Genomic DNA, 10,622 nt, shown 5'->3' on the forward strand with positions numbered 1-10,622 from the left:
CGACCCCCCCACACCCCGCCCTCCGCGCCCCCCGACGGCAGCAGGCGGCCGGCATTCCGGAGCAGCGCGTCCGCAACTTCGCGCCCAGGCGCCCGCGCCTCGCAGCCCGGCGGGCGGGAGACAAAAGCTGCGGCGCCGCCAGAGGCCGCGCGGCCAAGGTGTGCTCGCTAATTGTCAGGAAATGTGTGTGTGCGCGCAGGGAGCCGGCAGGGGCGGGGAGGGGGCGGCCGGCGGGAGGGGAAGAGAAGAAGAGGAGACTCCCCCCTCCCCAGCCCCCGCCACTCGCCAGCGCCCGGCACCCGAACCGGGATTAGAGAATAAATTATCTGCTCTCTTCTCATTGGGCTGTGGCTGAGGACGCCGTCGGCGGCGCGGGGCTGGGAGCTCGCCCGGCTCTTTGCATTCACCGCACAGCTCCGGCTCGCCTCGCTTCGCGGGCGCCGAGAGCCCCAGGCCTCGGCTCCAGACGCCAGAGGACACCAGCCGGCTGGCCGCGCCGCCCCTCCCCCGCCGCCCGGCTCGGCCCGACCCCTCTCTCATCCCAGTTCTGGCTGGTGTCTTGGGGACGGGGAGACTGGGGAAAAGAAGCCCAGAGGGTGGCGATCTCCGAGTACCCTACCCCTTCGCTCGTTTCATCTCCTCCCCAAGGAGAAAGGCGAGGGCAGCTGCCGTCAGTCACCTGAGCCAAGCCCACCTCAATGAGAGAGGACTTTGAGAGCCCTTGGAGAGGATCCCTTCGATGACTAAGTCCTCTCCCTTGGGGCCATCTCCTGCCCTCCACACGGCAACAATAACACGGAGGAGCTGGCACTCAGGCTGTTTGCTTTCTCCTCTCTCCAGCCCCATCAGCTCCTGCCTAATCCTGCTCCCCGTTTCCTGGACCTTCTGTTGGCCAACCTGGGAAGACAGCTCATTAACTGACTGCAAAGGAAATGCCCTCTGGTTCAAAGCAGCTCCCTGTCAAGAATTCGTTCATTCATTCCTTCAGCAAGCAAGCAATGTTCAGGACCACCCCTGTGCCACAATGTGGGCTAGGCACCAGGAATATAAAGGGAAAAGATTCAGATGAGACAGTCATGTAAAAAAAATAGAACCACAACTGTGTGAGAGGGGCTGTAACAAGACAGAGGCAAGTTTTGAACCCAAAGGTAGGAGTGACTGACTTCAGACATTTATTCAACCAATACTTTAGCATGTCGTAAGTGCTAGGCTCTGTGCTGGGCATTGGGGATACACAGGCGAACGGATGGGCTTGGTGCCCACTTCCCTGGAGCTGACAGGCTGGTGGACAGGATGAGTACTGACTGGTGTGATGTGAGTTAATCAGGAGACACTGGGGGTAGGCTGGGGATGGTGAATAGCAAGGGCTCTTAATCTACTCTGGGGAGTCCAGAAAGTCTTCTCTGAGGAAATGAGATCTACGTGGAGGTCTGAAGGATGAAAAAGAGGTTAAGATGTGCTGGGAGGGGCACCGGAAGAATTCTGGGCAGAAGGAACTTGTAGAAAAGCCCTTGATCTGCTGGTAAGAGGCCCTGTAGAAGGCAGGTAAACGTCCACCGTGCAGAGAGGGAGGTGGGTCTGAAGACTCAGCCCCTACAGGCTAATGTTCTGGAAAAGGCTCACTTGTGTGTTGTTTCTCATTCTAGGCCAACCCCACACCCTACCCCCATTTTACTTCCAGTCACTGTCTGCTGCAACTGGACTAACTCTATGCCTGCTAAAGACAACGCTGAAATAAAGAACATAGATGGTGATAACTCTGCTTCAGTCCATCACATCCCAGCCGCTTGTATCGGGTTGGCTAAAAAGTTCATTTGGCTTTTTCCGCACTATCTTATGGAAAACCCGAATGAACTGTTTGGTCAACCCAATTCCACACTGCCCATAGGAACCCCCTAAACTCCTTCCCGTATGCTGGGATTGTATGTTATGCTTTCTAAGAACTTCTGCATTTATTACCTCTAGATTCTCACAACAGCCCTTTGAGTTAAGTTTATTGGACGGTTAAGCTTATCCCCATCAGACAGATAGGGAAACTGAGAGTCAGAAAGGGAGAATGGCCTGCGTAAATGCCATATAGAAATTCCGTGGCCAAGCAGCATTTGTGAAATTTCCACCAGGCTTCAGGTAATTTGTCGGCCTCCTCAAGCTCCTCCGTGAGCCTGGTGAGGGGAGGGGCTAAAGTGATCCCCTGCCTCTACAAGAGCCTTCAGCACCTAGGACAGGGCCCTGCACACCCAGGCTCTCGAGCCAACCCTGCTGAGAGAATGGCTGTGGAAGGGAAGCGAAGGGAAGGGAAGGGTGAAACGGCAGACTGGGAACATGTTAGAACAGAAACCGTGTGGGCTTTGGACTCACACATACCTTGAGTGGAATTGCCACTGTTACTAACACACTCTGTGCACTTTACTTAGCCTTTCTGAGCCACAGTGCCCTCATCTTTCAAAGAGGATTCGCAGTACCCACCCGAGAAGGCTGTTGCGAAGATTAAGTGAAATTAGATATAGGTAGAATATCTATAGAAAAATACACAAGACATTGGTAACAGTAGTCACTTCTGGGAAGTGGATCTGCGTGGATGGGGCACAGGAATAAGTAGAGATACTCACATTTCATGGTTTACCCTCCAGTAGTTCTGATATCGCACCCTGTGTGTGTATTACCTGTCCAAAATGATTAATGAAATATCTTAATGAGATAATATGTGAAGCAACATAACAACAACAATCAAATAGGCACTCCGTACACATTTGTTGAACTGAATTGAGTTTTACAGTGTGAAACACCGGGATGTGTTATCAAGGAAAACCACAGAGTCACTTTCAAAAAGTGACTCTGGCCTGAAGGTTTGCACACTGTTCTGTCTACAGGCAAAGGCGAAGATGTCTAACTGGGTGAGATATTTTCCAGCCCAGAAATTCTGTAGTTCAAACTCTCAGTCACAGAGGGAAACAGCATCCCAGCAGGCTCATTGTTCTACTGGGAGACCAAATCCCTGCAAGAAACATGAGATGGTTAGGGATGGAGCAGGGGTGATGAGGGGGAAAGGCCATGGAGTCTGAGCAGCCTCTCGGCAGGCCCCATTCCATCCAGAGAGGACAGGGCAGGAAGGACTCCTGGACCTGCTTCCTAGCGTTGCTCATCTAAGGCTTAGCAAGCAAGCGAGCTACCTGCCCGGCCACCCTGTGGCCCCCGAGGAAAGCTGAGAGCAGCAGGTGCAGAGCCTAAGGAGGGGAGTGGGCTTTCTCCTGTTACCTTCCAGGTATTGAGGTCCCGGACAGGACAGGGCAGCCATTCATCAACCAACACAAAGAGACACTCTCTCAGCCACACAGAGACCAGGCCAGGTCACCTCAGACACTGGGGCATAACATCAGTGGGAACTGTAGAGGCCTCTTAGAAAAAGCTTTGGACTCATAGCTAGTGGTATTGGGGGAGGGGTTGGGACAGGAGGGGAGCATTCTGTGGGATATTCTGGGGAAGAAAAGACAGAGACAGTGGCCCCAGACTCAATGAAACAAAGAGGAGGCAAATGAGATCAGAGAGGCTAGAAAAATAGGAGTAAAAAAATAGAAATCATTTATTCTGGAGGAAAAGCACCTAGAGGGAGAAAGAAGGAATGCCAAAAGCCCAGGGCTGGAATGGCCATCTTCACTCTAACGGAAGGATGTGGCTACTCTTTCTTCTGCGCTGAGTTTCCAGAGAAGGACCTGCAGTGATGGTGCTGGGTTTTAGTCTGGGACAGGGGCTAGGGGACAGGGATGTCCTGAATCTCCAACTTGGAACAGGTCACCATCCTATCCGCACCTCTGCCTCCTGTCCACACCTTGCTAATTAAGGCAGAACGCAACTACACTCCAGCCCCTGGTCAGTCTAAATACAGGAATGACTTTCATCAGAAGGGACAAAGTGCAAACTATTTCCATATTAAGCAATCAAAGGTACTTAGAGATGAGCATCACCCACAGGATTCAGAGCACCTACTGTGTGCAGTGCTCTGGATTCTGACTTGCTCCTATTACAGTCACCAGAGCATCAAATATATGCAGTTTTAATCAATGAATATGCCATGTGCCTGGCACAGCACTGGCCATCTCAAGGATACAAGAGTTCATTTCATTCATCTTTTTCTTCTTATACTTGCCAGCTAAATACTCTGGACTGTATGTAGCTTTGACTGACCGCCCATATTTCCTCAATGACAATGTCAGAGCATGCCCCATCACGCCTCATATCACAAGTCCTAGGTTCCCATATCATCCATAATCCCATAGACCAGAATCCCCAAACCACTCTGCATAGCTACTAATTTAATCCCGTCTCCCACCTCTCCCCACCCTCCTAAACCTTTCCCCTGTATCCTCTGGCACTCAGTCTGCCACCAGTCAATGCCCCCCTATCCTGAAGCCCTTGCCTGAGCATCCCTTCACTGTCTCACTCTACTGACATCTGGCTGTCCCCTGAAGATACTGCCTCCTCGACAGCCCTACCTACAGGCAAAGATGAAGGGAAAAGAAAACAGTGAAGGGTGTTTTTTTCTCTTGCACCCCATGTAACTCAGGGTCTATGGAGGTGCTTCCAAATTACTTCTTCCTCCTGCAAAAACTCCAGCATCTTTGATATGAAGGGGGTTAGACCCCATCCCTTGCTACGTTTTTGCTGTCTTCTCCACTGACTTACATGATCATACCCTAAATGTTGCCCTCACCAATACCTGCACCTCCAATAATCTCATTTCAGGCATCTCAGTCACTGATGCCTCCTACCCTTCCAATTAACTTTCTGTGGGACCCTCCTTCCAAATATTCTTTGACCTCATAGGGACCTTATCCACCAAATAAGTTTTTATTGTATTCTATGCTCTACATGTGACCACTTCTTCCTTATCGAGCTTAATCTCCATGGTTCATTACTATGATCTGTCTCTTACAAACACCCTCATCTTCCTTGCCTCTCTCCATTTGGAAACTCCCTTGTACTTATCTGGTAAAACTCCAATCCTAGTTAAATCCTGCTAGCCACCTACCCTTCACCTGTACCTAAGCAATTGAACATTACTGAAGAAAATCGCACAACCATGCCTATTGACTGGTCTCACTCGAAACTTAGGACTTTAAATCTCAAAAAAGCACTCAACTCTACCCAGCAACCTTCTACATTTCCAAGGTGTGTTCATCTTCCCTTCCTCTCAAAGGACTGTTTCATACCTCCTCCTTCTCCTCTCTCTCTTCAAACCTCCAACACTATCCCTCCATATGACTCTGCCCCATACTTCACTGATGTAATAAATACAAAGAAATGCAGACAAATGAGAAGTACTTCATCTTCCCACCACCAAATCTGCCAACCCACCCGCATGATCTCTACTCCTGTTCTCTGCCGTCCCTGCAGTTATAAGAGATGTAGAGGCTCTGTTCTTATCTAAGGCCAATTCCCCCATGATTGCACTGGACTCCATCCACTCTTGCCATGACTTTGCTCCTAGCAATTCTCCCGTCTCTCTTCTAAACCATTTGTCTTCCCTTAGATCATACCCACCAACATAAAAATATGCCTTAACATTGCCTGCCTTAAAAAAAAAAAAACCTTCCCTTGACCCCTACACCTTTTTTCAAGTAAGGCCCCATTTCTTTGTTATTTCATAGCAAAATTCAAAACAGTTCTCTATAATTACTCTGGACTTCTTTACTTACATCCTCTCCTCAGGTCTTTCCAGCTTGGCTTTTGTTTCCACCACCTGCTGACATCTCTCTTGTCAAGGTCAGCAGTAGCCTCCCTCTTTTATTACTATTATTTTTTTTCAACTTCTCTCCTACCAGATCCAAAGGCCAAACAAAGCCAGTCGGACTTGACATATCATCAGTCTTTGACACAATTGACCACACTCTCCTCCTTGAAACACTCTCTTCCCTTGAAACACCTCCACACCCCTCCACCCCACTGGCCACTCCCTCATCTCTCCAAAGCTTCCCTTCTCTCAGCTCTCTCTAATTCACACTCAAGGACAACTCATCTAGTCCTATGGCTTTAAAACTGCTGAGCTCCAGGTCTGCATATCCAAATCCCCACCTGACCTTTCCACTTAGTTGCTGTATTAGTTTCCTAGGGCTGCTATAAGAAAGTACCACAAACTGGGTGGCTTAAAATGAGAGAAATTTATTTTCTCACTGTTCTGAAGTCTAGAAGTCCAAAATCAAGGTCCATGGGCCATGGACCATTCCAAGGTCCATGGGCCATGCTCCCTTGGCATCTTCTAGGGGAGGACCCTTCCTTGCCACTTCTGGTTTCTGGTAGCCCCAAATGTTCCTCGGCTTGTCACAGCTTCACTCCAAATCTCTGCTTCCATCTTCACATGGCCATGTTCCCTCTGAATCTCTGTCTTCACGTGGTGTTTTCCTCTGAGCGTGTTTGTCCCCAAATTTTCTCTTCATATAACACTAGTTATATTGGAGTAGGGCCACCCTAATGACTTCATCTTAACTTATATCTGCAAAGACCCTATTTCCAAATAAGATCATGGGTATTGGGGATTAGGATTTCGATATATTTTTGGGCGGAAAACAAAAGTCAACCCATAACAGATATTTACCAGATATTTCAAACAGGTCCACAGTGGAATTCTTGATTTCTATACCTCTTGCTTCCAAACTGTTCCTCCTCCGTTTTTCCCATATCAGTTAACAGTGCCATGAGCTCTGTCCAAACACCTAAAGAACATCCTTGATTCCTCTCTTTTCCTCACACTGTATATCTAATCCATCAGCAAGACCCGTTGCCCAAACCCAACCCTCTCTCCCTGTCTCCCCCTCCTGCCTGCTTCCACTTCTCCTTCCCACCTTGGTCTACTTTCCATCTCAACACCAGAGTGATTATTTTAAAGCATAAATCAGATCACATCCCTCCCATTTCTTAAAACCTTCCAAAGACTTCTTACCGGAATTATAATAAAATCCAAGCTTCTTAACTTGGCTTACGAGGTTTTATATGATCTGACCCCTCTTCTCTCTTTCCTACAACTCTCCGCCACACTGCCTCCTCTCTACCGCACAAGCCTCCTTCTGCCTCCCTCAAACATTCTGAGCTTCGTCCTGCCTCAGGGCTTTGCACTTGCCGTTCCTTTTGCCTGGAACACCTTTCCCCCATCTTGGCACGAAACGCTTTTTCTCTCATTCCAGTCACATCACAAATGTCACCTCCTGAGAAAAATCCCCACTGCAACAGACACTCTCTCTCCCTTTACTCTGCCTTTTTAAATTCAGAACTTTATTCCCATCTGAGATTATTTTATTTGCTGGTTTCTGTGTTTACTACCTGATTCTCCTGTTGGACTGCAAATGTCATAAGGGCAGGGGTCTAATCTGCCTTTGTCACTGCTGAATCCCCAGCACGTACAGCAGAGCCAGTGCAGAGTAGGTGCTCCGTATTTATTAAATAAATGAATGTACTACTGTATGCCAGGCACTGTACTAGGCTCTAGGTATACAGTGATGAATGAAAAACAAAATCTGTTCCTTTTCCATGTGTTGGACAGTGACCGTCCCTCCGAGAAGCATATCACAGAGACAACCAGTTCCTGACCAACCTCTTAGCAACACAAGCTATAAGGATGGGTATGCACCCTCTCTCCAGCTAAAGAAGCTTCTACAAACCTACACCACTCCTGAGACTTCACTGCCTCCTCATTGCAGTGGCTGACTTTGTTTTCTATTTCACAGAGAAAATTGAGGCCTAGACCAGGAGCTCCTGCCTTTACCTTCCCTCTCCTGCCTACCCTTCTGGAAAGAGTGTGGCTTTGCATTTAGGCAGGACGTGGGTGCCAGCCCTGGGTCTGTGAGAACTGGGGACAGATCACGTAACCCACGAGTCTCAGTTTCCTCGTCTGTAAAATGGTCATAATGACACCAGCCTCATTAGCTTATCCTGAGAACTAAAGGACATCCTATGTCACATGCCTGTCTATTCATAGATGCTCATTAAATGTTTCATTTCCTTCCCAGCCCCTCTCCCCGACACCCTATGAGGTAAGTGTTATCGTTCCTGTTTGACGGATGGAGAAACTGAAGGCAAGTCTACTGCTGTTCAAGCGTGCTGTTTAATCTACCCACAGTCACACCCTGCTAAGTGGCAGACCCCAAGTGAAATCCCAGATCTCCGAATCTGGGCCCAGGGCTTCTTGCTCTGCTGCAAGAAGCAAACATAAAGACAATCTTGTGACTTTTTAATAAAGCCAAATTAATTCAATCTAAAGGATTGTCCTTCAGTCTGACATTTTGTCCTCTCTCTTCTTCTCTCCTTTAGTGTTAGAATGTCCTGCATCTTAAGACATTATTGTTGTATTTTTTTTTCCTCACTTGAAAAGAAGCCAGCTACACACACTATTACAAAACTGCCTCAAATAGGCCACGCAGGCGGCCCCTCACTCCCCTCTGGCAGAGGCGTTCGATGGGGCTGAAGGGGATAGTTTGGTTGGAGGGAGGGGGTTTAGGAATTGAGTCGAAGCTCGTTGCTGTTAACTTTGGTTTGGAAAGATTAACGGAGATTTCAGGAAGTTAGAGTCCCACCCCAGCCACCCTCTGTGACTGCGGTGTCGTACTTACACAGGCACAGACCCTCTGAGAAGGAGAACCAAGCTGCTTGGAAGTGCTGCACCCTCCCTGTAGTCCTCCTTCCCTGGCTGGTCCTAGAATGGTGTCTTCCTTTTTCCTCTGAATGTTTTCCAGCCTGTCCCATGGGGAAGATTTTGGATTTCCATGAGCAGCATAAAAATGGAGTCAGCATATTGGCCCTGGTATTTTATTTTCTTTATTCCAAGCAACCGACCCCCGGAGGTGACTGACAAGTTGGGCAAAGTGCACGGAAAGCCCGGTCTCTGTGAGCCCATAACTCCTGAGCCGCACAGACCCCTGAGGACCCCACAAGGCGGCAGAGAGCCATAAATCCAGCAAGCTGGAGGATGGGAACTCACTGATTGCACTGGGGAAAAAGCAGGCCTATCTGATTGCTACGTGAGCTGGAGAGAGAAAAGGTGGTAACTGGAGTGCTGGAAATACAACCCCTTTGGAACAAAATGAAGCAACAGAGGGATGGCAGGGGGGACTGTGGTTTTTTCATCTGCAAAACAAAGGGGCTGCATTAGACTGCATCTAAGACACTTTCATCACGAAATTCTGGGTTCTACTTTGTGACCAAGGTCAAGTGTGATCAAGCAGATGTAGGAGAGGTCAGGGCAGGAAAGCAGAATTGGGGGACCCAGAGAGGACAGAAGGAGGCAAGGAGGAAGAGGAGACATTGTTAACGAATTACTATCACTTTTTTTTTTTTTTTTGCGGTACACGGGCCTCTCACTGTTGTGGCCTCTCCCGTTGCGGAGCACAGGCTCAGGACGCGCAGGCTCAGCGGCCATGGCTCACGGGCCCAGCCGCTCTGCGGCATGTGGGATCTTCCCGGACCGGGGCACGAACCCGTGTGCCCTGAATCGGCAGGCGGTCTCTCAACCACTGCGCCACCAGGGAAGCCCCTACTATCACTTTTAATCCCCCAGATAATAAGGAAGTTAGATACAGTTATCCCCACTTTACAGGGAAGAACCCTGAGGCACAGAGGCTAAATTAATTTTCCAGGGTCACATTGCCAAGTGCTCAGGCTGGGATTCTAGCCCAGCCAGTCTGACCCAGAGCATGGAGCTCTGGGCATGGAGCTGTCTTGCCCGAGTATGTGGTGTGACCAGGAGAACACTGGAAGAAGCGTGCTTCTCCACTCTGCAAAAGAGGAATGGAAAACAGACGGCCACCAAGGAGTGGACTGTCCAAAATGTGTGCTTGTCTTCTAGAGGACAGGAGTGTGAGCGTGTGTGTGTCTGTCGGTCTGTCTATGAGGGATATGGCAGATAGAACCACAAATGATACAGGTGAAAATATTCAATAGGGATGAATGTAAACTTCTGTCCCTGGGCACAGCAACCTTATTCTATAAGAATAGGATGGGGACGTTAGGACCAAAAAACATCAAGTTAGGGGTTTCACCTGGCAGGGATCTCAAAATGAGTCACCAGTGTGGTAATGCTTCCAGAAAAGCCCACCATAGGGCTGCATCAACAGAAGGCCAGTGTCTTGAACCAGAGAGGTGAGAGCCCCCGTGCTGGGTTGAGTCCCAGACCCCTTGCTGTAAGAAGGGCAGGGATGGGCTGTGGAGAATGCAGAAAAGAACAACTGGGACCAAGATGGATGCCTAAGGAAGTGGTAAAACACTCACCAGTTGAAAGAACTAAGTGACCTTGTGCAAGTTATGCAATATATAACAGTCCCAGCTTTCTTTTAATTTATTTATTTTATTTATATTTATTTTTGGCTGCGTTAGGTCTTCGTTGCTGCGTGTGGGCTTTCTCTAGTTGCGGTGAGTGGGGCCTACTCTTTGTTGCGGTGCGCGGGCTTCTCATTGCGGTGGCTTCTCTTGTCGTGGAGCATGGGCTCTAGGTGCGCAGGCTTCAGTAGTTATGGCACATGGGCTTAGTTGCTCCGCAGCATGTGGGATCTTCCTGGACCAGGGCTTGAACTCGTGTCCCCTGCACTGGCAGGTGGATTCTTTTTTTTTTTTTTTTTTGTGGTACGCGGGCCTTTCACTGT

The 10,622-nt window shown here is 49.0% G+C and overlaps 1 long non-coding RNA gene across 1 annotated transcript; it reads left to right on the forward strand.

Annotated features, from left to right (window-relative positions):
- Nucleotide 1: 1 nt before the first annotated feature.
- LOC138842330 (uncharacterized) lies at nucleotides 2–1,757 on the forward strand. The gene is made up of 2 exons (XR_011376732.1): nucleotides 2–158; nucleotides 841–1,757. It is a non-coding gene; the product is annotated as an uncharacterized lncRNA (long non-coding RNA).
- Nucleotides 1,758–10,622: the final 8,865 nt, after the last annotated feature.

This window comes from Globicephala melas, chromosome 1 (assembly GCF_963455315.2).
Source record: "Globicephala melas chromosome 1, mGloMel1.2, whole genome shotgun sequence".
Classification (NCBI taxonomy): domain Eukaryota; kingdom Metazoa; phylum Chordata; class Mammalia; order Artiodactyla; family Delphinidae; genus Globicephala; species Globicephala melas.